Raw genomic sequence first — 24491 nt, 5'->3', positions numbered from 1 at the left:
ACATACAATCCCAAATGGCAAAGTTCAGGAAAATGACCTTGAAAAAGACATTTAAATCAGCTGAAGAGAAACGTAAACTTGCCAATATGCCATTTACGACACGGAGTGGCAAGGAACGGCTAAGGTCGATCCCTAGTATGTTCATGACTAGTGGTTCAGCTTCACATGACGATGGAAGCACTCCTCCCACTAAAAAAATCAAAAGAGTTAAGCTGGCAAAAGCACAGCGAAGAACTGTGCTTTCTAAGAAGATATCACAAATCCCCAAAGAGAGTCCAAGTGTGGTGGTGGTTGCGATGCCTGACCTTCCCAGCACTGGACGGGAAGAGGTGGCTCTTTCCACCATTTGCACGCCCCCTGCAAGTGCTGAAAGGAGCACCCACAGTCCACTTGCTGATATGCAAATTGAAGATGTCACTGTTGAAGTACAACAGGATGAGGATACTGGTGTAGCTGGCGCTGAGGAGGAAGTTGGCGAGGAGGATTCTGATGGTGATGTGGTTTGTTTAAATCAGGCTCCGGGGGAGACAGTTGTTGTCCGTGGGATGAAAAAGCCCATCACGGTCATGCCTGGGCAGAAGACCAAACATTCCACCTCTTTGGTCTGGCAATATTTCTATCCAAATCCGGACAACAACTGTCTTGCCATATGTACCATATGTAAAGGTGAAATAAGTAGGGGTAGGGACGTCAACCACCTAGGAACATCCTCCCTTATACGGCACCTGCAGCGCGTTCATAAAAAGTTACTGTCAAGTTCAGAAACTTTGGCTCAGACCGTAAGCAGTCCAGGGACACCTAAATCCCGTTGTCCTGTTGTATCCAAGCGCCTGCAAACCACACCGTCAACTCCCTCCTCGTCAATTTCCTCCTTAGTCAGGATCGGAAGTAGTCCTGCAGGCCATATCACTGGCATGACTGACTCTCCTATCCGGGATTCCTCCGGAGGATCCTGCATTGCTACGCCTACTGCTGCCGCTGCTGCTGTTGCTGCTGCTGCTGGGAGTCGTTCATCATCCCAGAGAGGAAGTAGGAACACCACTACTTTTACTAAACAATTGACCCTCCAACAGTCCTTAGCGAGGAGGATGAAGTACGACAGCAGTCATCCTGAAGCAAAACGTATAACTGAGGCCTTGACTGCTATGTTGGTGTTAGACGTGCGTCCGGTATCCGCCATTAGTGCAGTGGGATTTAGACAATTGATGGAGGTAGTGTGTCCCCGGTTCCAAATCCCGTCTAGATTCCACTTCACTAGGCAGGCGATACCGAGACTGTACAGAAACGTCAGAAAAAGTGTCCTCAGTGTCCTGAAAAATGCCGTTGTACACAATGTCCACTTAACCACGGACATGTGGACAAGTGGAACAGGGCAGACTAAGGACTATATGACTGTGACAGCCCACTGGGTAGATGTATCACCTTACGCAGCAACAGCAGCAGCGTCACCAGTAGCAGCATCTCAGAAACGCCAGCTCGTTACAAGGCAGGCTACGCTGTGTATCACCGGTTTCAGTAAGAGGCACACCGCCGACAACCTCTTAGAGAAACTGAGGGAAATCATCGCCCAGTGGCTTACCCCACTTAGACTCTCCTGGGGATTTGTGATATCTGACAACGCCACCAATATTGTGCGGGCATTACATCTGGGCAAATTCCAGCACGTCCCATGTTTTGCTCACACAATAAACTTGGTGGTGCAGAATTTTCTGAAAAGCGACAGGGGCGTGCAGGAGACGCTTTGGGTGGCCCGAAAAATTTCTGGCCACTTTCGCCATTCAGCGACTGCGTGCCGAAGACTGGAGCGCCAGCAAACACTCTTGAACCTGCCCCGCCATCACCTGAAGCAAGAGGTTGTGACGCGGTGGAACTCAACCCTCTATATGCTTCAGAGGATGGAGGAGCAGCAAAAGGCCATACAAGCCTATACATCCACCTATGATATAGGCAAAGGAGGGGGTATGCACCTGACTCAAGCGCAGTGGAGAATGATTTCCGTGTTGTGCAAGGTTCTTCAGCCCTTCGAACTTGCCACACGTGAAGTCAGTTCAGACACTGCCAGCTTGAGTCAGGTCATTCCCCTCATCAGGCTTTTGCAGAAGCAGCTGGAGAAAGTGAAGGAGGAGCTAAGACGGAGCGATTCCGCTCGGCATGTGGGACTTGTGGATGAAGCCCTTCATTCGCTTTGCCAGGATTCCAGGGTGGTCAATCTGTTGAAATCAGACCACTACATTTTGGCCACCGTGCTCGATCCTAGGTTTAAAGCCTATGTGGTGTCTCTCTTTCCGGCCGACACAAGCCTGCAGAGGTGCAAAGACCTGCTGGTGAACACACTGTCAGCTGAAGCGGAACGTGACACGTCAACGGCTCCTTCTTCATTTTCTCCCGCAACTGGGGCTGCCAGGAAAAAACTTAGGTATCCTAAGCAACCCGCTGGCGGTGATGCAGGGCAGGCAGGACCAAGTTTGGACATCTGGTCCGGACTGAAGGACCTGGCAACAATTTCTGACATGTCTACTGTCACTGCATATGATACTGTCACCATTGACAGAATGGTGGAGGATTACATCGGTGACAGCATCCAAGTAGGCATGTCAGACAGTCCATACCTGTACTGGCAGGAAAAAGAGGCAATTTGGAGGCCCCTGTACAAACTGGCTCTATTTTACCTGAGTTGCCCCCCCTCCAGTGTGTACTCCGAAAGAGTGTTTAGTGCAGCCGGGAACCTTGTCAGCGAAAGGCGTAGGAGGTTGCTTCCACAGAATGTGGAGAAGATGATGTTCATCAAAATGAATTATCAGCTCTTCCAGGGAGACCAGCCTCCAGAAGGTACAGAGGGACCTGTGGTGGTGGATTCAAGTGGGGACGAGTTAATACTTTGTGAGGATGAGGATGTACACACTGAAGAGGGTGAGGAATCGGTGGATGAGGAGGATGAGGATGACATCTTGCCTCCGTAGAGCCAGTTTGTGCAGGGACACATTAATTGCCAGCTTGTTTTGTGGGGGCCCAAACGAACCAATCATTTCAGCCACAGTTGTGTGGCAGACCCTGGCGCTGAAATGATTGATTTGTTAAAGTGTGCATGTCCTGTTTATACAACATAAGGGTGGGTGGGAGGGCCCAAGGACAATTCCATCTTGCACCTCTTTTTTTCTTTGCATTATGTACAGTTTGGGGCCTAGTTTTTCTAACTGCCATCCTGCCTGCCACTGCAGTGTCACTCCTAGATGGGTCACGTGTTTGTGCCGCCCACTCGTGTCGCTTAGCATAGTCATCCAGCTACCTCGGTGCAATCTTTTGGACATAAAAACACTATTGTGAGGTGTGAGGTGTTCAGAATAGACTGGAAATGAGTGGAAATTAAGGTTATTGAGGTTAATAATAGCATAGGAGCAGAAAAACCTACAAATTCTGTGATTTTAGCTGTTTTTATGCTTTTTTTCAAAAAAATACAGATCCAAAACACAAAACCCAGAACCCAAAACACGGAAGGGTGGTTTTGGCAAAACCAATCCAGATCCAAAACACGAAGAAAGATCCAGATCCAAAACCAAAACACAAAACACGAAAAGTGGCCGGTGCACACCCCTAATTTAAACCAGTTCCTGGGAGCAACCCATTGCCTAAACAAAGTGTTCCTTTCCCAGGATAGTTCTAGGCTCCAGGTATACTGGATCGTGTCCTCTGTGACTCTCTTTGCTACTCTGTGGATTTCTTGTTGTTTACCATCTGCCGCTGTGTATAATCACCTGTCAGTGTCACAGCTTCCACGCTGCATACAGACCTGCTCCAACCACTTAATTCAGCCACTGAGTATACAGTAACCTGCTTTCCATCTGCCGCTGTGTTTTGTCACCTGTCAACGTGGCAGCTCCACGCTGCATACCAAAATGCTACTCTTCAGTGCAGAGCCGGCAAGTGCAGATGCAGTCTTCATTCCATCATACCTCTTGGACAGTGCATGCAAGTTATCTATACTGTATTACTCTGTGCTTGGTGGTTGTTCAAGTTAATGGCTTATAGTGTTGTGCTGACCTTGTATTGGTTTCCTTGTACTGTATGCTACTGTCTTGGGCTGGTTCAGAGAAGGGTGCTGATTCCAGAGCTAGGGTTCAGTGTGCAGTATACGGTCTGTACAGCGAGATGTCCAGTAGACTCCCAGTTTCTGAGTTACTCACTGGGTTCCAGTTCCAGGTCTTGCATCAGAGCAGTACTAGAGTTGCAGCTTCCTCAAGTTGTACTCTGACTACATTAAACTCTGATTCCTGACTTCAGTTCTTCTGAGTTCCAATCTACCAGCACTATATTGTTCTGAGTGTGTGTATGTATGTATATATATATATATATATATATATATATATATATCTGGTCTATCTGTATAAAAAATAAAAGGGTCACTGTCAATCTTAATAAAATAAGCACTATCTGTCATGGATGTCTGTCATGGATGTCCCTATAACATCTACTGGGACAAACAGTGGTGGACAGTGCAGAGTTGCAGACATACCCGTGGCCTCTCTATGTGTGCATTGTGTGGTGGTGGTGGTCGTTTTTTTTTGCCTCCCTGGCCCTGCTCCTTGGTGAATGACATAGTGCAGCGGTAGGCCAGGGATACCAGGTGGAGGTCCAGCGCAGCGTCATGATGTGATATGCACCAATGCCCCGACCCCCAGCCACACTCCATAACAACAAGTAGTGATGGGGACGGGGGGGTGCCGTGGTTACCCTTCAGGACTGGGAGGGGGGCCAGATGGGCGGCCAGCGGGGCAGTTAAGTTATTAATTAATATTAGCCTCGGACTCATGGCAGAGATGTGGTTTGTGCCCCTGAGCCCTCGGGGTCTCTTAGAACCTCAGGTGTGCCCCTTGTACCCCCCTGTCGCCGGGCCGGAGCGCACCCTGAGGGGTATCAGGCAGGAGTCATCCTGACTCTTATTGCATTTTTTAGCAGGGCTCCCAGTACAGAGCTGATAAATGCTGCAGCAACAGTGGGTGCACCACTCCAGAACTGCAGAGGAAGATAAGCGGCACACTTGTTTTCCTCTCTGAACCACACAAGTGCTGCTGCACATGCTATAGATGGAGGAGCCCAGTGGCAAACGCAGGATTTCTAGAGAGGGGTTTCCAAATGCTTGATATTAGAGTGAGTGTGGCCAGTCCATGAAGAGGGCATAATTAGCACTTAACCAGCTGTAATATGCGTCATACAAAGTGTATTGTGTGTCATAATTCCACCATATACAGGACTAGCGATCACAGTAAGCCACTAAATGCGGCAGTAGGGCCATCTTGCCTGGCTGACACACATTAAAAGATCCACAGGCGATGCTAATTATTCAATTTGTGATACTGAGTAGAACATGCAGCACTAGTAAAATTCTATTATATTTCTATTTCTATTGTGGTCATGGTGTGGGTTGGGATGGGGGATTTCCAGGCAACTGGAAACCCCCCCTGCGTTTGCCTATGGAGCCCCTTCAGGGCTTGGCGCCCGGAGGCAGGTGCCTCCATTGCCTCTGGGAGTTATGCCCCTGCCTTCTGCTATTAATATATAGATATATTGTAGTTAGGCAAATAAACAGCATACATTTTCAAGCAAGCGTTCATGAAAAATGCAAAGCACTATAGCACTAAATCAAACACTAAAACTCATAGCAGATATCACTAGATGTAGACAACTTTCAGGTCATTTACAAGACATTAGAAGTGTCTTGTGGTTTGGTAACCAAACTGTTCCCCAACAAACCCCCTGCAGTAAGCTGTTCTTTAATTGGACTCAATGCAAAGGATTAAAACTTTACACTTTTCTAACTAAATATCTAATTACTGTGTGATGAATGATTTGGTAAATTATGCAGCATTATTAATTACACTGGTGTCCCAGCATAAGTATTGGAGCGCAGTGTTCTATTGTTTTATTTTCTGTATGCGAGGTAGACAATAACCTCTTCCTTATACCGCTGCATTAGTACTTGTTCTTCCTGCTCATTTAGTGCTGGGTATTTTCTTCCTTTAGCATTATTAATTACTTCTCATTCTGATGTCTTGGGAGTGTATGTGGGAACATTTATATTGTTATTTCCTGGGCTAGGTAGAATATCTAGTAAAACAGACTATACATTATGAAAACTCCATGGACTATTGTATACAGTGGGCCTGATTCTGGGATTTACACAATGCAGATATTTACAGAGCTTGAGCGATTGTTTGCCATTGCGCATGCGTGAAGGCCGCACTGTGCTGGCGCAGCGTTTGCATTGCGATTACGCTCACCCAAAGGATTCACTAACAGGTTGAGTGACAGGTGGTCAGCATTTGACGGAAGTAACTGTGGTGGTTACAAAAACACAGGCATGTCTGACCATTTAAACTCTGTTTCATGGGTGTGAATAAATTAGCCATTGTGATCTCCTTTGAAGTATGAGAGCTGTCTGTGTGTCGGGAGAGCTGCAGTGTTTGAGGCAGATCAGACATGATTTACAAGCTTCATGGCTGGCTGATCTGCATCGATGTTACCATTGTTTACACTGTTGTGCATGGTTGGATGGATTTGAGAAGGCAGCAGTGGGCGTCACTATGCTCGGGTAAGCTTTGGAAAGCATTAGCATATTTTAGCAATTGCGATTTGTGGGAGATCTCAGTTGTGATTGCATTAGCATACATCTCGGAATCAGGCCCAGTGTCTATTGTATAAATTTACTACTTGTCAGAGTCCAACTTGAAATAAAGACTGGCTATTGGTATGTTGTGCAGCTTGCAGAGTTGGACACATCACTAGGGTAGTATAAGCATTGTTTTTATGGAAGGAGAGAAGATATGCACTAGGTTGACACAAGGATAAAAAAACAGTAACACATTAGCCTGGTTTACACCAGGAAATGTGCCTTGACAGTTCTAGAAGTAAATTTTAAAATTATGGTACCCAATTTGTACTCTATACAGACTAATTAAGCTCTATGTGCATAAGACATGCTGCCTGTGCCTAGACCTTGTTAATAATAAATAGCAAAGGCACATTTACCATATAAAACAATTATATACAGACACAAATGGAAAATAAAAAATACTAATAAAGTTCAAATACATCTTTTGTTTTCCCTGTGAATCTTCTTTTCTGCCATACAGCAAAAATAATGCAAATAGACCACATCAGCCACACTAATAATTTATATAGTATCAGTGGTAAGTTACAAGAGGCTCAGCCAATCAGAAGCAGCTGCCAATCAGTATGTATTTTGCACCAGGGGTCAAGCACTTAGAAGTGATACATCTGATACTGTACATACTTTATTATTATTTATACATTAGTATTTATTATTATTATCGTTTATATAGTGCCACAAGTGTTCCGCAGTGCCTTACAAAGTACATAACCAAAAAAGTGACTTACAGTACAATACAATGCAGGACAGGGACATGGATAATATCCATTGATACCAGAGGCGTAAATTCATCCCAGAGGCAAGATAAATGTTGGTGCCTCCCCCACTCCCCAAATTAAAATTTGCCACCCCCCAGTACCTATACCAGCCCTAGCTGCTGCCGCCCCCCTATGCAGTTCCTTTTATACAGTGCCCCCAGTAGTGGTCCCCCTATGCAGTGCCCATAGTAGAGGTCCCCGTATGCAGTGCCTGCCTATGTAGTGCCCCCCAGTAATGATCCCCCTATGTAGTGCCTCCAGTAGTGGTCCCCCTATGCAGTACCTCCAAGTAGTGGTCCCAAATGCAGTGCCCCCAGTATTAAGGGCACCATGTAGTGCCCCCAGTTGTAATTCCCTTGTAGTACCCCAAGTAGTAATGCTCCCTGCAGTGCCCCAGTAGCAATGCCCCTTGAAGTGCCCCAGTAGTAAGGGCCCCTGTAGTGCCCCCAGTTGTAGTGCTCCCAATTGTGCCCCCAGTAGTAAGGCCCCTGTAGTTCCCCCATATGATGCCCCCAGTAGTAAGGCCTCTGTAGTGCCCCCATAGGATGCTCCCAGTAGTAAGGGCCCTGTAATGCCCCCTGTAGTGCCCAAGTAGCTCCGTCCTCCAGCTGCCGCTGTTGCTGGTGGGTGGTGAGAGCGACGAGAAGGAGCGCCGATCAGCGGCACTCCTTCTCCATGCAGCTCCTCCTCAGCAGTGCCTGGAACACCCGGCTGGGTCTCAATGGAGCCAGGTGCCCCCTTTAGGGCTGGCGCCTGGCGGCAAATGACTCCATTGTCTCCGGGATTCCGCCACTGATTGATACATTGGTGGCCATAACACCCAAATAAGCAACAGTGCATAAGCAACCAAGTGTTAGGTGTCCTAGTGGTGAGTAAGAAGTAGATGAAAATAAAGTAAGGAGAAGCACAAGAGGATAGAGGGCCCTGCTTGCAAGCGCTTACATTCTCAAGGGGAGGACGTCTTTGTTATTTTGTTATGGCCTGAAAGGGCCCTTACTCTACTTGGCCAACCCCTGCACACCCCCTGACCAGTTCTGCCTGTCTGAAGCTGGGTACACATTAGACACTATTTGGCCGATCTGACGGATTGGAATAATATATTGTCGATATCGCCTAATGTGTACAGTATATGTCAGGCCATGTGCACTCCCATTTGGTTGTCAGTGACATTGTCAGGTCGGCCCTACATGCAGCTCACTCTAACAGTGTGACTGACAACCCCATGATATGGGATGCAGCAGGGGCCAACATATCGGGCAGCCGGGCATAGGATCGTTGTAATGTGTACCAGCAGTCCGATATGTTGGGCTGTTGTCTGCCTCATCGCTGGGTACACATATCATCTAATGTGTACCCAGCATAAGTGTGTTGATGAAAGTGTGTGCATACACAGTATGAAAATCTGTATTTTATGGGATAAAAAACACTTACCTTCTACCTGCATCAGGCCAACAATCGCTAAATATAAAGGAATAAAATATAGTGACGCAAACCAAACACAATAATAACAATTTCTTTGACTGTCTTCCTCCTTCTTGCCGTTTTGGTTTAGGCAATGTCATTATTGCTTGCAGAAAATGATCAGGTAAACAAAGCAATGTGAAGGTGTTCTGAAGCAACCAATAATATGTTCAATGACTGTCAGCAAATGACCACGTTACCAGAAATGCTTGCAGGGCCACTTTTAAAGGTTTCTTGAAAGAAGACTACAGTATATGGCCAATATACAGTATCCCACATACATAAACCAGTTTCTTATGTCTAAACGATCTGAAATAATTGTATTAATTCCCTAGTACAAACTTATCTATTTAAAGATGCTATGTGACAAAATAATACACATACATACTGTATATTCAATTTATGAAAAATAGACTCCTTTTATGTGAAAACCAATATGTTTCCATTGTATAGTCACAATGATGAGTTTATAAACTCATGTAAATCTCAGCATCCTGGAAATAGAGGGATCAGTTGACTTGGTAAAGAGGACATAGAAGGAAGGAAGTAAAACCATCTGGAATCAATTACTACAGAGCTGTTTAGCTTTACCAGTGCCAAATGCAGTGTCATTATCAGCTATGTTGTTGGCTTTGTGTCATGCATACGTTGTTTCATAAAGTACAATACAATTAAAACATTTTACATGAAAAAGAGGGGCATGTTTTAGAAGTATAATGAATATTATTCAGAATAAGCATTCATTTATTTTTAAATCTTTTCTTTTGTAAACATCTTAGTTTTTGACTACTTAAAAACGCAAGCAAGTGGAGTAGCAGCTGTAAGTAAAAGGAACACTTTTTTTTAAATTGTTATTTTAGCAAATTAAAAATGATTGTATAATCAATCTGAGTAATCTCTCAGTATTATCCCTTAGCTGTAGACACTGCTTCCACCTGCTTTGCACGTGAAAAAATTATCTGTTTTCAGACGAATACACATAGAATCCGTAATAAGTTCACAGACCTGTGTGTTTTCACTGGCAGCCTCGAAAACATGCTAATTACTAGGGATTTTTTCTCAGAGCCTGCTGCGGTCCCCCCAAAAAATCCCCAATAAGTGTTGCAGGCAGCTGGGCTTCAGGGCTAATTGCATAGCCCAGGGGGATCAATTAGTTTTTGGTAATTTACCGTGGCTAATTGAATTCCCCACTTAGCGGCAAAAACTCCCATTTTTCACCAAACAACAGCGATATTTTTGCCAGAAAACAGGTGAAAACGCAATTGGAGAAAAAAAACTGGAGAAAAGTTTTCTCCATCTCAGAAAATTGCAAAATCCCTATTTTTGGCTACAAATGTGGGGATTTCTTTCAGAACCCTTTGGAAAGCCCCCCTAATGATACTTTAGTGAAAAAAAAATCGTAAGTTGTGCACTTTGGCGAAAAATGACCGCTGAAATTTCGGGAAATTTTTTTTTTTATTTCCGTGAAAAATCCATTTAACGTAATGGGGCTGGTATTTCGGAGTACCATAAGGATGCATCGACTGTTCTAAACATCGCATGTGGCTGGCGCAGGTGGTTTTTTATAACCACTAAAAAAATGCCTGCGCCAGCCACGTGCGATGTTTACAACACTTGACGCATCCTTATGGCACTCCGAAATACCATCCCCATTACGTTAAACGGATTTTTCACGGAAAAAAAATTTGACCAAAATTTCAGCGGTCGTTTTTCGACAAAGTGCGCAACTTACTATTTTTTGTTTCACTAAAGTATCATTAGGGGGGCTGTCCAAAGGGTTCTGAAAGAAATCCCCACATTTGTAGCCAAAAATAGGGATTTTGCATTTTTTTTCGCCTGATCTGGGATGGAGAAAACTTTTCACCAGTTTCTTTTCTCCAATTGCGTTTTTGCCTGTTTTTTGGCAAAAATATTGCCGTTTGGCAAAAAACATCCGTTTTCGCCACTGATTGAATACGGCCCTTAATTGTTTAGGGGAATTTTCCCTACAATCCTTCCACTGAATTACAAATAACGACATGGCTAAAGAGTAATATTGGATGTTTTTTTACTTAAGATACACTGATTAAGCTGCACCCACGGTTTCATTGCGCACCTTTCCAGTCACTATTTATGACATGGCTAAAGACAAAATGTCTTACTATTCCATTGCAATTTGACTGTTTGCCATGATATTCCTATTCCTATTTTCGGTTTTCATAAGAGACTGAAAAGGATATGGCAGTTGTACCCATCTACTGTTTATCTTTCAAAAAAAAAATACACAGTAGCCAGTATAATTTATTTACTAATTAATAAAAAATTTTTACAGCTCACTTGTAGTCAAAAGACTTTCACAAGAGTTAGTAATGAGTAAAAAATTGTTTGTGGAAGTATATGAAGTACCATTGCTATCACGGGAAGCAGGACCATGATCCAGAAATATTCTTTCTGAGAAATGGGACTTGTGTACTTGAGGAAAATAGTTGTGTTTCACCTTGTTACTGTTTATTGAGTACATCTCAAATTGCCCATTTGAAGGAATATTTTCACATCTGTAATACAAGCTAGTGTAGAAATTTGTGCAATGCATGTCTGCACACTGGATAGAATCCTGGACTTGCAGACATTATTGCAATGATAAAATAAAGAAGAAATATTCAATAAATAGGCATGTTTACTATTAAATACACATTTACTATTATATACACATGGGGCAGTTATAATTAAAAAAAGAGATGCATACAATTCTTGTCTGTCAGTTCAGTATGCCCCTAGACTGCAGGGCCACAGGAAAGATAGGTGTTTTGGAATATACTCAGGGGTATATTAGAGAGGAGCTAGCCCGTGTGCATTCCCCGTCCGGGGCCCCCCCTTCTTCCCGGCGGCCCGTAGCCTACTAACGCAGCTGGTCAGCCACCACACTAGAGTGTGCCCGGAGTCCATTGCGCAAGCGCCAAACGCCGGAAAAATGTCCATGGCGGCGATTTTTCAGGCTTTTTATACAGCGCTGACACCCAGTGCGGGACCTTAAGTAATATGGGTGTGCGGTGTGGGCCCCCCTGGACCTGAGCTGATAGAAAAGAATAGAAGCACCAGTATTGTGTCCAAGAACTGACCCCTAATAGATAAGCTGGTGAAGCAAAAAGATTAACATGGTTGGCTACTATCTTCACCTATAATATTGTATCTGTATTTAACAAGGCTATAATTTGGCACCCCTATTATTGAATATGGATTTATATAAGACCTAGAAGCACTTCCTCACAGCTTCCTAGCAAATCTAGAGATGGGGTGTTCAACATACAGTTAAATATTAAGATTTGTCCAACTAACCATACCAAGGACAGGGGGATGAAAAAGTGGAGGTAAAGATGCACAAATCAATGCCAAATTCCCCCAGTGATCATATTTTTTCCTATTTTACAACTGCAATACCTGTCTTAAATTAATTACCTGATGATAAAAAGCCCTTAAACAACAGTTGCACACCTAACCATGGCATACCTCCACACAAAAATAAAAATAGGCCATGTACAGGGTGATATATATATATATATATATATATATATACCATATTCAATTAAAAGGTAAATTAAAATTTGACTGTAGAGCTAGAAATGTTATTGTCTATGTGATGACAATAGATTTGTAGCCTGTCTAGAATGCTGGGATGTGTAGCCAGTCAACATGTGGCCCTACAGTTGCTGACTACACATCCCAGCATTCTGTCCACAGTTTTGCTATTACAGCATGCTAAAACTGTGGTAGGGCATTCTGGAATGTGTAGTTCCACATCACCTGGAGGGATGCATGTTGAATACCCCTAGTCTAGAGACTCTATCACCCTCTGTGTAAAATCATTGATTTAGACACATTCTGTAAAATTGATTTAGAGGAATATGCTTGAAAAACTTCCCATGCCTTAAGAAGCTGCAAGAGAAGGGGTCCATCCAGGGGCTTGTGCCAGGTCTCCAAGTTCTTAAATGGTGAGCTCAATATGGACTTGTGTCTCCCTCTTCATAAGAGTTGGAGCAGCCTAAATGGCAATGCCTCGCACCACTGCCTTCAAGGTTCACCAAAAAATGAAGATATTAGTGTCCTCCAGGGAGCTAATAAGAAGTAAAAGTGTGTAATGCAGATTGTATGGGTTAACAGGCTTCGACGAAGATTAAAAAATAATTATTCAATTGCAAAGAATTAGACATAGCTGTAACTGACCCTGTTTTCCAATGGAGAACAAGGGGGTCATGATCAGTCCAAGAAATAGGCAAAATAGCAGTTGATGTAAACTGCTAGAGGGTCCATTTATATGAACAGGCTTAGTTAATTCTCGAGTATCAGATGTGTGAAAAATAAGTGTAATCCCATACAGTGGGGTAAATAGCTCATCATACATCAAACAGGTCATAGTTGAATAACAATTGCCTAAATAAACAGGAAAGGTCTGAGGGGGTGGGAGCAATGAAGGAGTAATAAGCAGTTGGACCTATCCATTTTGGAATTGCAATACACTTTTTACCCATTCTTTGTACAATGCTATAGCGCCTATTCATTGGACTTTTATCTATTTTGTAAAACAAGTTCTAAAATCAGAGGAGATACTGAACAGGTCAGTTTGTCTTCATATGTAGCATCTCAAACTCACAAAGATGAATGTTCCATCTTACAGATACTTCATTTATTTCTTATGGGAGAACATCCTCAAGTTAAAAACAAAATGATGTAAATAAAGCTATGCCATAACATAGTCTTCTCTGTATAAAATATAATAAGCAAATACAATTACAAAAAAAAAACTACTAACTATAAGAAGAGGAAGGGGATGAGAAGGACAAGTTATTTTTATTATCATTTATTTATAAAGTGTCCAAATATTATATAGCAGTGTTCACTAAGAGAAGCATGGTATAAGCAATGACATAAAATGATGGTCCAATCCAAATATGTTAACAATTTAAGAGATACCAAGATCACTTGAGAGTGGACTAACACTTGCAGCATATAGCAACAAGACATAGATATATGTTATGTTCAATGAAAATATATTTTTAGAAAGGAACAGAAGAAGTATATAGTGGAAGAAAGACCTCAGGAAAAAAGTGATACTATAATCTTCAACCTTAGTTGTCATAACCTGACAGAAGAACAATCGGTAGTACAGAAGGGTTTTAAATTTGCCCCTAGCAATAAGATGAACACATTTCAAACATATCTTGATCTCCTATAATTTATAAGAAAGGTTTATTTGAAAAAATATTTATTGGAATACAAAACAGAAGGGCTAAGCAGCAGAGAAATATTCAAACCACAATCTACATTTAACCCTACTTTCAATAAGGGGTGCTTTATTGAAAGTTTTCAAAAGGCAGTAAGCCTTGATTCAGAATGAATGGAGATACACCGAAATCCTAAAAATAATCTGACATTGAAAGAAAGACAAGCTCTTAAGAACCTAAGCAATAATCAGGAAATTATCATAAAACCAGCGGACAAAGTGGGGAGTATTGTAGTTATGATTCAGCCAATTATGATAAAGAGGTCATGAGACAATTGAGTGATAAGAATACATACTCTATATGAAGAACGAACCCCAGTGATAGAATAGAAAAAAATCTAATAGAACTACTTTCCACCTATAAAAACAAAGGAACCCTTAAGATAATGAGATGAAGTATATACTAAATCCTTGCCCCTCACTACTTGTATTTTATGTCCTTCCCAAAGTACATAAAGACATCAATAATAATCTGGGTCATCCCATAGTTGCAGGTACCAATTCAATCACAGCCAATCTCTTTCACTTCCTGTATTATCTCTTACAACCAGAAGTCATAAAACTTAAATCATATATCAAATATATGATGGACATTCTAAAGAAAACAAAGGACGTAGAAAGTAAATAACATTTTATCCTAGGAACTGCAGACGTAAGCAGTCTATATACCATCATAGACCATTCTCAAGTGATTGAAGCAGCTAAGTATTTTTTTTAACAAATAGCAATATGGATGGAAAAAGAATTCAGTTGATATTAGAAGGGATTATATTTATCCTGTAGAATCAATTCTTCTGGTATCAAGGCAAGTATTACAACCAACTAAGGGGTACGGCCATGGGAACACATTTCACACCTGCATATGCAAACCTTTTCATGGGTCTTTGGGAACAACGTACGATTTGGACTAACAACAATTTCGAAGATGATTTATTATATTGGCACAGATATATAGACAATATCTGGTTTATATGGCAGGGAAGTGAAGAGCGACTCGAATTGTTCAAGAATAAGCTCAACAAGAATTCCTTTAACATTGAACTTACTTTTAATTATAGCAACAAAGAAATTAATTTTTTGGATTTAACATTTTATGTAGAAGAGAATGTCCTGAAAACAAAAAACTACTACAAACCAATGGATAGTAATGCGTATATAGATGTAAGTAGTAACAATCATCCAGTTTGGTTGAAAAACATACCAAAAGGCCAAATCAGATGCAACATATAAGAACAGGTTTATTTCAAAGGGATCTAAGATGAAATAAGTAGACACTCCAATTGAGGAGATGAGAATGTGTGAAAGGGAAAAACTTCTGAGACCAAAATCACGTAAAGAAAATTCTGAGGCATTCACGCAACCCTTTATCACAACGTTCAAGGGTCAACACAAAGATTTTGAAAAAATTGTAAAGAGACACTAGAACCTCTTAACAAGAGATCCCATTCTAGAATCAGTTATGCCGGCCCATCCCAAATTTATTTATAAAAGAGCACCTAATTTAATAAATTAAAATAGTAAAAAGTGCAGTACCTCCTAAAAGAACAGGTTGGATTACAACTAAAGGTTTCCACTGGTGTGGAACTTGCATAGTATGCAGAAATTTCACCTAACAAGAGTCAAAAATAGAAATATATAAATCCAATTGTACTGGTGCATCATATAATAATATACAGATTTTATCTCCTGTAACAGCAAAAATTGCATCTACCTTATAGTGTGCACGTGCAGACTCCAGTATATAGGAAGAACATCAAGACCCCTAAAGGAGAGCTGGGTGGAAGACCTTAGAAATATCGAAAAAGGTTTTGATAAACACTCACTATCGACCCATTTTAAAGAAAAACATAAAGTATGAGTTCCTGCAATTCTTTAAAATATATATTGGGTGTCAAAGAAGTAGATAACCATCGGAGTAAAAAAGATCTGGAGGCTAGTTAAGCAAAAATGGAAATTAAATATATTTATGATATTAAAACACTTTTTCCTAAAGGTCTTAATGGGGACTATGGATTAAAGTGGTTTTTATGATTTCAAATATTTGATATTCTTATTTGAAAAAACACTGTTATTTTATTGATTCTAATGATCGCTCATACAGTATATGTTTTATGAGTGCTTTTGAATGGATCTATTCTATTTTAAAACACACTAAACAAAGATTGGATATACCATCAATTATATTCTCCACTACCCTCTAAAAGTATATGGTATTATTATTGGACTAGTGTATTCAATTGAAAGGTATACACAACCAGAAGTCAGGTACCTGTATCTCCCGTGTTAACATTATAACATTAGATGTGTCATGGCAACCCGTAAAGTGCATTCCACAAGGTCCTAGAGCCAAACTTCCGGTAGACGGTAACAGCACAACGGACATCGCCCTACACAACTAATATGAGTAGGGATGTTTGGACATACTCAGGGTACATTGTGGGGATATATATTGTTTTAGTAACACATAAATATTGACAAAAACTTTGCCTAGCAAGATTAATATATCGAAACTGGAAGTGACGTTTCGCGGTTCAATAGCAAAACCGGAAGTGGTTTATGCGCTCCAGGGGATGAATTAACTGTATGGTTTGAAGGTATTTTTAAGCTTTTTATATCTTATTATGTATTGTTGTAGGATTTATCTGCTCTATATTTTGTATAAAGTGTTGATTGTAGTTTTAAAAAGCACATATCACTTTAAATACGATCATCCAATGAGGAAGCAGATTTGGGTAATTAGGCTAGGATTCCATGACCAGGCCAGACACACCTTGACAAAGACTCCCATGTGAGTTGAAACATGTTGGTAATATTGACACAAGACTCTCCAGTTGGCTATTGGGACAGTAGAGGAACTCACCTGGCTCCGATTCAGCTTCATGAATTTCTGGACACGGAAAGTGTTGGACAACTGAAAAGCGAGTATAGGTGTATACAACTACACCCATTCCTTCTGGTACGCCTTGATTAATTATTTATGGTGGATAATTGTACATACATGGTGATCCATGTTGGAATTGTTGTTATTATTTATTTTTGATACATACCTGTTATCATTGATTTTGCAAGTGTTATTAAATTACTGTATTCACTATTGCGGACTCCATTATCTCCCCTTACTTTCACAAAATGGACATATGTTCTATGGGAGTATAAGGAGTATCTACACTGTATGGAAAATTCGAGGTTCATCTACTTTGGATTCATACTGAAAAGGAAGGAAATCCGCACCCTGGGGATGAATTTATGCCATTAAATTACCCAAAGACTTTTTCATATAAACATTATCTGACTTTTGTATATCTGTTTATTATATCATATGAGCTCTAACAGAAAGGCAGTGTGCTAAATAATTTTGTTTAATTCTGATACATGTTTATGGAAGCTGGCACTATGCTAGATTTTGTCTTCAGGAAGTTGGTGATTACAAGCACCGTGCTAGTATCCAGCTCTAGGAAGTTGGTGATCTACCAAACAGATATTATATTAATTTAGTATATTATAAACATTACTATCTAATAGTATTTAATATACAGGTGAGGGTTCATTTAGGGAATAATGATTTAACATGATAACATTGCACTTAAGTTTTAATAAAACTCTTAGTAAGGACAAAGATTAATCTGTTCAGAGAAGCATTAAATCTTGCAGACTGTAAATGTGTGAAATAAAAGTACAGATACCAAATGGGAAATAGAAAAAAATATTTTGAATAAACACTGTTGCAATCCATATGGCAACAACATTTCAAGAAATAAAGGAAACCAATGTGGTTACACAAGAAATCAATTGATGTAATAAGGGAAAAAAGAGAGCATTTAAGATAAAAAGAAGTGAAATTAAAATGTATTATCAAAATACAAGGAATGCAGCAAAATATGTAAAAAGAGAATTAGTTTAGCAAATATTAAAACTGAAAAAATATATATATATTTATATATATATATATATATATATATATATGTGCAGCAGAAGATCACAGCGCCAGTTGGGTGCAAATCCCTCAATGTGGTATTTTATCAGTTGTGTGTCTATTGTCTCACACTAAAATTTGTAATAATGTGACACTATTATAATGCACCCCCAAAAATGTGTGAGTGTCAGCTCAACCAGCAAAATAATGTAACAGTGGTGATCTATTACATATACAAACAAATAGAAAATACAAGGAGCTGGTATAGAGCGCCTACTGTGCTTATATAGCTTATTATAAAGTGCTAACAATATAAAGTGATATCGTGCAATAAAAGTGCTAATGCAAGGATAGTAATATCAAATTATCATTATCCTCAAATATTTATGCAATTTGTTATATATAGAGTATAACTTATAAAATAACAACGGTCTATATGACTAAAGTGCTATTGCAAAGATCCTTCAAGGATCATAAACTGAATTAACAATCATAACATTCCATAAACGTGTGCAAAAAATGCATAAATAATTTAAAATGTGAATCAATAAAAGTGCAAAAATTCATTTAAAATAACATAAATTAATTTTAATCAGACACAACAATGGATATCCTCCTACATGAAGGATAAATGACATAAAAACACATAAAACCATGGACAAAAATGTGTATATATAAAAAAGGACTATAAATTTATCAGAATAAATAGGAATAAAAATCGTAGCTTATCTGATAAAAATGGCAAGTTCATGAATGGAAAGATAATAGCAGCCTCCAACGCGTTTCGTCCGTATCCTGGACTTCTTCAAGGGATATTTTAGCTCCTGTGGGGTATCCAATATTTATACCCCCTCTAATAATGACAAACAAGAATTGACAGAGCTCCTTAGTGACATCACTTCCGGTTTTCTAAACAGTTCCTCTCTATTAAAGTGGAGTAACCACTTAGAATCACATTAGGCCATTTCCTTTATTAAAACACTGTTAAATTGGAAGTCTGTTTCCTAAATATAAATTATTTGCTAGCATATTACTCCTTCCTTGCTGTATATCGCGTCGCGTCACTTCCGCCCTTGTTATTCGTGCATCGCGGTCCTTCTGCCCTTACTTGAGCAGTTCACTACATCACTTCCTCCTCCATTGTCAACGTCCCCATTGCGCGCTATGCCTCCTCCTTCCTTGTGCAGGATAGGACCTTTTATCCACTCGTCCGCCCATCACGTGTGTCACGTCCAGCATCAAAGCATCTCCAGTTTCTGGCGGCCTCCATCTTTGTACTCTAAATGTCTCCTTTGCCCGTGGCCATCTTGCTACTCTCATAAGTTCCATTTTCTTTGCCATATTTATGCTCCCATCTGCATCATGTTATTTATAATCCTGGGGATAGTAGTTTAGTTATTATTTCCTATATGGAATAATGGATGACAATATTAGTTTAAATATATATAACCAGCCATATGCTTGGACTCTAAAAAATGATGAGAAATTGTGACAGTTTCTAATTATTCTCCACACCTATTCAGAATCATAACTAGAATTCAAACAACTCCATAAATAAATAATTATCACATATATTGATGTATAATGTAGAGTTATATGTGGACACTAGTAAAAAAAAAACCTAAAATCATACTATTGGGGACTAACATAGTACATCCTTAAAAAATAATATGATATTAAAAATTCTTCTTAAAAGAAAAAAAAAAAAAAATTGGATGGCAATCTTCTTTAGGGATTTTATAGTTCATATGCATATATATATGCATATATATATAGTCTTTTCACTCTGTAGGGTCAGTTGGTTCTTATGTGAGTCTTGAAACATGTAATCGATATTGTTGCATTCTGGAAATTCTTACTCCCATCTTCGGATTTATAAATCAGAGAATTCTTCTTAGGTCGTATGTCTTGGGGGATTCATGCTTATATGTCACATAAAGATACTACCGTACCTGGTCTTCCATAGAGGTCTCCCATCCAAGTACTAACCAGGCCCAATGGTGCTTAGCTTCCAAGATCAGACGAGATTGGGCGCTCTAACCCAGGTATGACGGTAGGTTATATTAGGACCTAACATGAAATCCCTTTTATCTTTTTCATCTTCATTAAAGAAATGGTGCTATCTCATAATTATCGTTAAATCCTCTAGGAGTCATAGTGTCCAATTCAAAAATCCAGAACATCTCACGTTTGGATAATTTATTTGCAAGATCTCCTCCTCTCTCTCCCAATTCCACATGTTCTATAGCTTTGAACGTTAGGTCATCTGGATCCGATCTATGGTGTGAAATAAAGTGTCTTGACACCATATGAGTCTCCACCTTGTTCTTGATATTCCTTATATGTTCTTGTATACAAAGTTTTAAAGGTCGTTTGGTCTTTCCTACATATTTTATTCCACATGAACATTCCAAGAGGTAAATGACTGAAGTTGAATTGCAATTAAGATGTTGTTTAATTTTATATTCCTTGGTATTTGCAGAATTACTGAAGTTTTTTCTCTGCCGATGTAAAAATTTGCATATATTGCACTTGCCACATTTGTAACTCCCTGGACAGTTATGGATAATGTTGGATTTTGAAATATTAATATCACTTAACATACTAGGTGCTAGAGAATCTTTGAGATTCCTTGCCTTTCTGAATACAATGGGGGGTCTGGGTGGTAGAATTTCTTTTAAGACTGGATCCATTAGAAGGATCTTCCAATGCTTATTAAGGGAAATCTTAATGTCTCTCTCCTGTGCATTATATGTTGTGATGAATGGGATGATATTCTTCTCTTCCTCTTCCACATTCTTATATTCCAATAACATATTCCTCTCCATGGTATCCATTTTCTCCTTTGCTTCCAATAATAACCTTGGAGGATATTCTTTCTCTAAAAATCGATTTGTATATATTTGGATTTGCTCGTTACATGTTTGTGTTTCACTGCAATTTCTTTTTATTCTGTGAAATTGTGAGTACGGAATATTCTCTTTCCATCTTCTTAGATGTCCGCTCTTAAAATGAAGATAACTATTGGTATCTACTTCCTTTATGAAGTTCTTTGTAATGATCGTGTTTTCTTCTCCACGTAGAACCAAATCCAGAAATTCAATAGTACTCTTATTTATTTTCGATGTGAATTTCAAATTCATATTATTCTCTGAAATGTGATTTAAAAACAATTGGAAATCTTCCTCCGACCCTTCCCATATTATCAGAATATCATCTATATATCTCTTAAAAAATATGATGTTATTTCTAAATGGATTATTTATGACTTAGTTAAGAAAGACTTATGTGAAGGCAATCTGAAACACAATAATAAACAGAATCTGAAAAATAAAGAAAAAGAAGCCTTAAAAAACTTACAAAACAACAAGGATATTGTCATTAAACTAGCTGACAAGGGGGGGGATTGGTCATTATGGATAGATCACAATATATTAAGGAATCTCATAGGTTATTAGGTGACAGTAATTCCTATGTACCACTCGATTGTGATCCTTTGGAGAAATATGTGGATGAGTTAAGGAGACTCTTAGTATATGGACTACATAATGGCATTTTAACCAAGGAGGAGTTCCAATATCTCCTACAGACCAATCCTACAACCCCCATATTTTATTTTCTACCAAAAATTCATAAGTCTTTGGAAAATCCCCCAGGAAGACCCATCATCGCAGGAATAGATTCGTTAACTTCACACCTGTCTGAATATGTGGACATTTTTTTATGTAAATATGTGAAAGAACTTCAATCGTATTTAAAAGACACTACTAATTTATTAGAAATTTTAAAAGGGATGGAATGGAAAGCAACTTATTCATGGGTCACAATTGATGTTCAATCCTTATACACATGTATTGAACATGGTAAAGGGATCAATGCTTGTAGAGAATATTTTGAAGTGGACCCAACAATGAGCACTACACACAAAGAATTTTTATGTGATTTAATGTCTTTTATTGTGGATCATAATTATTTTAAATTTTTACACCAATTTTATCAGCAAATTTGCGGCACTGCTATGGGGACAACTTTTGCCCCTAGCTTTGTCAATCTTTTTATGGGATGTTGGGAAAAGAATTATGTCTATGAAAATAATCCATTTAGAAATAACATCATATTTTTTAAGAGATATATAGATGATATTCTGATAATATGGGAAGGGTCGGAGGAAGATTTCCAATTGTTTTTAAATCACATTTCAGAGAATAATATGAATTTGAAATTCACATCGAAAATAAATAAGAGTACTATTGAATTTCTGGATTTGGTTCTACGTGGAGAAGAAAACACGATCATTACAAAGAACTTCATAAAGGAAGTAGATACCAATAGTTATCTTCATTTTAAGAGCGGACATCTAAGAAGATGGAAAGAGAATATTCCGTACTCACAATTTCACAGAATAAAAAGAAATTGCAGTGAAACACAAACATGTAACGAGCAAATCCAAATATATACAAATCGATTTTTAGAGAAAGAATATCCTCCAAGGTTATTATTGGAAGCAAAGGAGAAAATGGATACCATGGAGAGGAATATGTTATTGGAATATAAGAATGTGGAAGAGGAAGAGAAGAATATCATCCCATTCATCACAACATATAACGCACAGGAGAGAGACATTAAGATTTCCCTTAATAAGCATTGGAAGATCCTTCTAATGGATCCAGTCTTAAAAGAAATTCTACCACCCAGACCCCCCATTGTATTCAGAAAGGCAAGGAATCTCAAAGATTCTCTAGCACCTAGTATGTTAAGTGATATTAATATTTCAAAATCCAACATTATCCATAACTGTCCAGGGAGTTACAAATGTGGCAAGTGCAATATATGCAAATTTTTACATCGGCAGAGAAAAAACTTCAGTAATTCTGCAAATACCAAGGAATATAAAATTAAACAACATCTTAATTGCAATTCAACTTCAGTCATTTACCTCTTGGAATGTTCATGTGGAATAAAATATGTAGGAAAGACCAAACGACCTTTAAAACTTCGTATACAAGAACATATAAGGAATATCAAGAACAAGGTGGAGACTCATATGGTGTCAAGACACTTTATTTCACACCATAGATCGGATCCAGATGACCTAACGTTCAAAGCTATAGAACATGTGGAATTGGGAGAGAGAGGAGGAGATCTTGCAAATAAATTATCCAAACGTGAGGTGTTCTGGATTTTCGAATTGGACACTATGACTCCTAGAGGATTTAACGATAATTATGAGATAGCACCATTTCTTTAATGAAGATGAAAAAGATAAAAGGGATTTCATGTTAGGTCCTAATATAACCTACCGTCATACCTGGGTTAGAGCGCCCAATCTCGTCTGATCTTGGAAGCTAAGCACCATTGGGCCTGGTTAGTACTTGGATGGGAGACCTCTATGGAAGACCAGGTACGGTAGTATCTTTATGTGACATATAAGCATGAATCCCCCAAGACATACGACCTAAGAAGAATTCTCTGATTTATAAATCCGAAGATGGGAGTAAGAATTTCCAGAATGCAACAATATCGATTACATGTTTCAAGACTCACATAAGAACCAACTGACCCTACAGAGTGAAAAGACTATATATATATATATGCATATGAACTATAAAATCCCTAAAGAAGATTGCCATCCAATTTTTTAAGAAGAATTTTTAATATCATCATTACTTATTATTTTTTAAGGATGTACTATGTTAGTCCCCAATAGTATGATTTTAGGGTTTTTTTTACTAGTGTCCACATATAACTCTACATTATACATCAATATATGTGATAATTATTTATTTATGGAGTTGTTTGAATTCTAGTTATGATTCTGAATAGGTGTGGAGAATAATTAGAAACTGTCACAATTTCTCATCATTTTTTAGAGTCCAAGCATATGGCTGGTTATATATATTTAAACTAATATTGTCATCCATTATTCCATATAGGAAATAATAACTAAACTACTATCCCCAGGATTATAAATAACATGATGCAGATGGGAGCATAAATATGGCAAAGAAAATGGAACTTATGAGAGTAGCAAGATGGCCGCGGGCAAAGGAGACATTTAGAGTACAAAGATGGAGGCCGCCAGAAACTGGAGATGCTTTGACGCTGGACGTGACACACGTGACGGGCGGACGAGTGGATAAAAGGTCCTATCCTGCACAAGGAAGGAGGAGGCATAGCGCGCAATGGGGACGTTGACAACGGAGGAGGAAGTGATGTAGTGAACTGCTCAAGTAAGGGCAGAAGGACCGCGATGCACGAATAACAAGGGCGGAAGTGACGCGACGCGATATACAGCAAGGAAGGAGTAATATGCTAGCAAATAATTTATATTTAGGAAACAGACTTCCAATTTAACAGTGTTTTAATAAAGGAAATGGCCTAATGTGATTCTAAGTGGTTACTCCACTTTAATAGAGAGGAACTGTTTAGAAAACCGGA

The 24491-nt window shown here is 39.3% G+C and overlaps 1 protein-coding gene and 2 pseudogenes across 2 annotated transcripts in view; 1 reads left to right on the top strand and 2 right to left on the bottom strand.

Annotated features, from left to right (window-relative positions):
- The window catches only part of IMMP2L (inner mitochondrial membrane peptidase subunit 2), a 1207428-nt gene that overhangs the window by 173548 nt on the left and 1009389 nt on the right, over window positions 1–24491 (bottom strand). The window lies entirely within an intron of this gene.
- On the bottom strand, window positions 19994–20112 carry LOC148538046 (5S ribosomal RNA; annotated as a pseudogene).
- Window positions 23348–23466, top strand: LOC148538045 (5S ribosomal RNA; annotated as a pseudogene).

Source organism: Taudactylus pleione, unplaced genomic scaffold (assembly GCF_031769625.1).
Source record: "Taudactylus pleione unplaced genomic scaffold, aTauple2 ptg000041l, whole genome shotgun sequence".
Classification (NCBI taxonomy): Eukaryota; Metazoa; Chordata; class Amphibia; order Anura; family Myobatrachidae; genus Taudactylus; species Taudactylus pleione.
This window is presented reverse-complemented; position numbering and strand designations above follow the sequence as displayed.